Source organism: Arachis hypogaea, chromosome 12 (assembly GCF_003086295.3).
Source record: "Arachis hypogaea cultivar Tifrunner chromosome 12, arahy.Tifrunner.gnm2.J5K5, whole genome shotgun sequence".
In the NCBI taxonomy this organism is placed as follows: Eukaryota; Viridiplantae; Streptophyta; class Magnoliopsida; order Fabales; family Fabaceae; genus Arachis; species Arachis hypogaea.
Genome location: NC_092047.1, coordinates 80,845,573 through 80,851,951, shown reverse-complemented (window position 1 = coordinate 80,851,951; position 6,379 = coordinate 80,845,573). Strand labels below are relative to the sequence as shown.

Below are 6,379 nucleotides of genomic sequence, written 5' to 3'. Positions count from 1 at the left end.
GTTGATCTAGATCACTTAGTTCATTGATGAACAAGGGAGGTTCAACTTCCCAAGTATCAATGCCAAACAATTTGGCATTCAGCTTCATGATTGCACCAAGAAACTTGGCAGTTTGCTCTTCTGTAACATCCTCATTCTCTTCAGAAGAGGAATACTCATCAGAGCTCATGAAGGGCATAAGGAGGTTCAATGGAATCTCTATGGTCTCTAGATGAGTCTCAGATTCCTTTGGTTCCTCAGAGGGAAGCTCCTTATTGACCACTGGACGTCCCAGGAGGTCTTCCTCCTTGGGATTCACGTCCTCTCCTCTCCTCACAGGTTCGGCCATGGCGCTTATGTCAATGGCCTTGCACTCTCCTTTTGGGTTCTCTTCTGTATTGCTTGGGAGAGTACTAGGAGGGATTTCAGTGATCCTTTTACTCAGCTGGCCCACTTGTGCTTCCAAATTTCTAATGGAAGACCTTGTTTCATTCATGAAACTTACAGTGGCCTTAGATAGATCAGAGACTAGATTTGCTAAATTAGAAGCATTTTGTTCAGAGTTCTCTGTCTGTTGCTGAGTTGATGATGGAAAAGGTTTGCTATTGCTAAACCTGTTTCTTCCACCATTATTAAAGCCTTGTTGGGGCTTTTGATCCTTCCATGAGAAATTTGGATGATTTCTCCATGTTGAGTTATAGGTGTTTCCATAAGGTTCACCTAAGTAATTTACCTCTGCTATTGCAGGGTTCTCAGGATCATAAGCTTCTTCTTCAGAAGATGCCTCTTGAGTACTGTTGGATGCAGCTTGCATTCCATGCAGACTCTGAGAAATCATATTGACTTGCTGAGTCAATATTTTATTCTGAGCCAATATGGCATTCAGAGTATCAACCTCAAGAACTCCCTTCTTCATAGGCGTCCCATTACTCACAGGATTCCTTTCAGAAGTGTACATGAACTGGTTATTAGCAACCATATCAATGAGTTCTTGAGCTTCTGCAGGCGTTTTCTTTAGGTGAATGGATCCACCTGCAGAAGTGTCCAGTGACATCTTTGATAGCTCAGATAAACCATCATAGAATATATCCAGGATGGTCCATTCTGAAAGCATGTCAGAAGGACACTTTTTAGTCAACTGTTTGTATCTTTCCCAAGCTTCATAGAGGGATTCACCTTCTTTCTGTCTGAAGGTTTGAACATTAGCTCTAAGCTTGCTCAGCTTTTGAGGAGGAAAGTACTTGGCTAAGAAAGCCGTGACCAGCTTATCCCAAGAGTTCAGGCTGTCTTTAGGTTGAGAATCCAACCATCATCTAGCTCTGTCTCTTACAGCAAAAGGGAAAAGCATGAGCTTGTAGACTTCAGGATCTACTCCATTAGTCTTAACAGTATCACATATCTGTAAGAATTCAGTTAAGAACTGAAAAGGATCTTCAGATGGAAGTCCATGAAACTTGCAGTTCTGCTGCATCAGAGAAACTAATTGAGGTTTCAGCTCAAAGTTGTTTGCTCCAATGGAAGGAATGGAGATGCTTCTTCCATGTAAATTGGAATTAGGTGCAGTGAAGTCACCAAGCATCTTCCTTACATTATTATTATTTTCGGCTGCCATCTCCTCTTCCTGTTTGAAAATTTCTGAAAGGTTATCTCTGGATTGTTGTATTTTAGCTTCTCTTAATTTTCTCTTCAGAGTCCTTTCCGGTTCTGGATCTGCTTCCACAAGAATGTTCTTATCCTTGCTCCTGCTCATATGACAAAGAAGAAGGCACAGAAAAATAATAATAATAATAGAGATCCTTTATACCACAATATAGGGATCCCTTTGTGAGTGGAAGAAAAGAGGGGGAGACAAAGAATATGATGTAAAGGAAGAAACACAACTGTACGGATGGAAGAGATGTGAGATGAGATGTTAGGATATGAATGAATAAATAGAATAAGATGGGGGAGGGATAATTTTCGAAAATTATTTTGAAAAAGAGTTAGTGATTTTCGAAAATGGTTTTTGAAAATTGTTAGTATTTTTTCGAAAATATTTTTTTTTATTTTAAAAATAAAAATAATTAGTTAATTAAAAAGAAATTTTTGAAAAAGAGGGAAGATATTTTCGAAAATTAGAGAGAGAGAGAGTTAGTTAGGTAGTTTTGAAAAAGTTAAGAAACAAACAAAAAGTTAGTTAGTTAGTTGAAACAAATTTTGAAAAGATAGGAAGTTAGGAGGTTAGGAAAGATATTTTGAAAAGATATTTTTGAAAAAGATAGGATGAGAAGATATTTTTGAAAAGATATGATAGAAATTAGTTTTTGAAAAAGATTTGATTTTTGAAAAAGATTTTGAAAAAGATAAGATTTTCAAATTGAAAATTTGATTTGACTCATGAGAAACAACTTGATTTTAAAAATTTTTGAAAAAGTCAATCCAAATTTTCGAATTTGAGGGGAGAAAAAGGGAAAGATATTTTTTTTATTTTTGAATTTTTATGATGCAAGAGAAAAACAAGAAAAATGATGCAATGCATGAAATTTTTAGATCAAAACAATGAATGCATGCAAGAATGCTATGAATGTCAAGATGAACACCAAGAACACTTTGAATGTCATGATGAACATCAAGAACAAAATTTTGAAAAATTTTTAATGCAAATAAAACATGCAAGACACCAAACTTAGAATTCTTTAATGCTTAGACACTAAGAATTCAAGAATGCATATGATAAACATGAAAAGACACAACAAAAAATCATCAAGATCAAACAAGAAGACTTACCAAGAACAACTTGAAGATCATGAAGAACACTATGAATGCATGAAATTTTCGAAAAAATGCTAGATGCATATGCAATTGACACCAAACTTATAACATGACTCAAGACTCAAACAAGAAACAGAAAATATTTTTAATTTTTATGATTTTCTAATTTTTTTGGATTTTTTTTTTCGAAAATAATATGAAAAAGAAAAATAAGGATTCCAAAATTTTTAATATGAATTCCAGGAATCTTGCATTTTTAGTCTAAAGCTTCAGTCCAGGAATTAGACATGGCTCACTAGCCAGCCAAGCTTTCAATGAAAGCTTCAGTCCAAAACACTAGACATGGCCAATGGCCAGCCAAGCTTTAGCCTTTAACACGAGAGTATATTGCTCTTTGATAACAAATTGCAAGCCTCAGTCTAAAAGAATTTAGACATGGCTTTACAGCCAGCCAGGCTTCACATGCTTCATGAAACACTAGAATTCATTCTTAAAAATTCTGAATAAATTTTTGAAAACATTTTTATTTTTTTTCGAAAATAAGAGAAATTTTTTTGAAAATATTTTTGAAAGATTTTTGAAAAGAAAACGAAAAGAAAGTTACCCAATCTGAGCAACAAGATGAGCCGTCAGTTGTCCAAACTCAAACAATCCCCGGCAACGGCGCCAAAAACTTGGTGCAGTTGCCGGGATTGGGATCTCAGACGATTCTTGGCGCCAAACAGGAACAATTAAGTCCCCGGCAACGGCGCCAAAAACTTGGTGCACGAAATTGTGATGTCCAGGCTCGAACAATCCCTGGTAATGGCTCCAAAGCTTGGTGCTTTGATCTTAATTCATAATTGTCACAACTTCGATACAACTAACCAGCAAGTGCACTGGGTCGTCCAAGTAATACCTTACGTGAGTAAGGGTCGAATCCCACGGAGATTGTTGGTATGAAGCAAGCTATGGTCACCTTGTAAATCTCAGTCAGGCAGATATAAAGTGATAATGGTGTTTTCGAATATTATATAATAAAATAGGGATAGAGATACTTATGTAAATCATTGGTAGGAATTTCAGATAAGCGAATGGAGATGCTTTTTGTTCCTCTGAACCTCTGCTTTCCTGCTATCTTCATCCAATCGGTCTTACTCCTTTCCATGGCTGGCTGTATGCAAGGGCATCACCGTTGTCAGTGGCTACATCCCATCCTCTCAGTGAATAATATGCTCACGCACTCTGTCACGGCACGGCTATTCATCTGTTGGTTCCCGATCATGCTAGAATAGGATTCACCCTCCTTTTGCGTCTGTCACTAACGCCCAGCACTCGCGAGTTTGAAGCTCGTCACAGTCATTCAATCATTGAATCCTACTCAGAATACCACAGACAAGGTTTAGACCTTCCGGATTCTCTTGAATGCCGCCATCATTCTAGCTTACGCCACGAAGATTCCTGTTGGGAGATCTAAGAGATACTCATTCTAGCTTAATTCATGTAGAACAGAAGTGTTTGTCAGGCACGCGTTCATAGGGGAGATGGTGATGAGCATCACACATAATCATCACCTTCATCACGTTCTTGGGTGCGAATGGATATCTTAGAAGTGAAATAAGATGAATTGAATAGAAAACAGTAGTACTTGCATTAATCTTTGAGGAACAGCAGAGCTCCACACCTTAATCTATGGAGTGTAGAAACTCTACCGTTGAAAATACATAAGTGAAAGGTCCAGGCATGGCCGAGATGGCCAGCCCCCTAAAATGTGATCAAAGGATCATAAGGTAATCCAAAGATGGTTAAAAAGACTAGTAAAAGGTCCTATTTATAATAAACTAGTCACTAGGGTTTACATGAGTAAGTAATTGATGCATAAATCCACTTCCTGGGCCCACTTGGTGTGTGTTTGGGCTGAGCTTGAGTGTTGCACGTGCAGAGGCCATTTGTGGAGTTGAACGCCAGTTTCTGTGCCAGTTTGGGCGTTCAACTCTGGTTTTGGATCCTTTTCTGGCGCTGGACGCCAGATTTGGGCAGAAGGCTGGCGTTGAACGCCAGTTTACGTCGTCTATTCTTGGCCAAAGTATGGACTATTATATATTGCTGGAAAGCCCTGGATGTCCACTTTCCAACGAAATTGGAAGCGCGCCATTTCGAGTTCTGTAGCTCCAGAAAATCCACTTTGAGTGCAGGGAGGTCAGAATCCAACAGCATCAGCAGTCCTTCTTCAACCTCTGAATCTGATTTCTGCTCAAGTCCCTCAATTTCAGCCAGAAAATACCTGAAATCACAGAAAAACACACAAACTCATAGTAAAGTCCAGAAATGTGAATTTAACATAAAAACTTATGAAAACATCCCTAAAAGTAACTAGATCCTACTAAAAACATACTAAAAACAATGCCAAAAAGCGTATAAATTATCCGCTCATCATTGGGTCAAGCTCCACACGCTTCTTAGCCTTTCTTGCTAATGTAGGAAATGGAATTGGTTGAGCCACTTCCTCTAAAATTTGCTCTTTTCTAGGGACTTCACTCCTTGGTTGTGGTTCTTCATCTTCAACTATTACATGTGACTCCTCCTCCTCTTCAATTTCTTCTAACTCAACTCCATCTTCTTCTTGAGCAACTTTTATCGGGTTAGGTGCCGTTGACTCTCTTTCCTTCAATTGCGTTCTAGACCTCAAGGTTACAGCGTTGATGCCACCATTGGGGTTGGGCAAAGGTTGAGAGGGTATGACACTAGAGGTTGAGGCTTGAGGAGTGGGAATAGAAGGTGGCTCCATGCGAGCAATGAGAGCTTGGAGAGTAAAAGTGAGGCCATTAAGACTTGAGTTGAGGGTGTTTTGGAGTTCCTTTTGTCCTTGGAGTATGGATCGGAGTGTGTCATCTTGATTTGGGGATGTGGAAGGGTAGGTAATTTGTGGTGCTTAGGGTTGATTAGGTGGAAGTGGTTGTCTATGAGGTGGTATGTAGGTTTGATAGTTCCTTCCTTGATTTGGTTGTTGGTTTGGGGGGTTTTGTGAGTAGCGGTTTTGTAAAGTGTTGTTGTTCCATCTTTGGTTGCCTCCGTTGTCCCTTCCTCCTTGTTGATAATTGTCCTGCCAACTTTGGTTGGAGCTATCCCTTCATCCTTGATTGGAGTTGTTACTCCCTTGGCTATAGTTGCCTCCTTGTTGGGGGTACCCTTGGTTATAGTTGCTCCCTTGGTTATGGTATCCTTGATTGGAACGTTCATAGTAGGGGCGATCATAAAAGTTGTGGGTAGCCGCTAGAGTGTTATCTTCTTGGAGACTTGGACATTCGTCCGTGTAGTGGGAATAGCATGAGCAAATGCCACACACTCTTTGGGGGACCAATTGTTGACATTGTTGGTTTTGAGGAGAAGGTTGTTGTTGAGATGGAGGTGGTTGTTGATTCACTTGGAGTTGCTTTAGAAGGCTTGTCATTTCACACAAAGTCTTGGTAAGGGTAGCGGTCTCACCACTAGAAGAAACTTCATTCACGGCCTTTGGACGGTTGACTCTTCGTCTAGCATGTTGAGTGGACTCGGCCAAGTCGGTAATGAGTTGCCATGCCTCCTCCGCCGTCCGATACTTTGACGAAGAACTGTTGCTTGAAGCATCCAATAAATTCTTATCTTGCTCCCTCATGCCTTGGCACACATA

The 6,379-nt window shown here is 39.4% G+C and overlaps 1 non-coding gene across 1 annotated transcript; it reads left to right on the top strand.

Moving 5' to 3' along the window:
- The first annotated feature begins 1,087 nt into the window (after positions 1-1,087).
- On the top strand, positions 1,088-1,195 carry LOC112731344 (small nucleolar RNA R71). The gene has a single exon (XR_003167126.1). It is a non-coding gene; the product is annotated as a small nucleolar RNA R71 (small nucleolar RNA).
- The last annotated feature ends 5,184 nt before the right edge of the window (positions 1,196-6,379 follow it).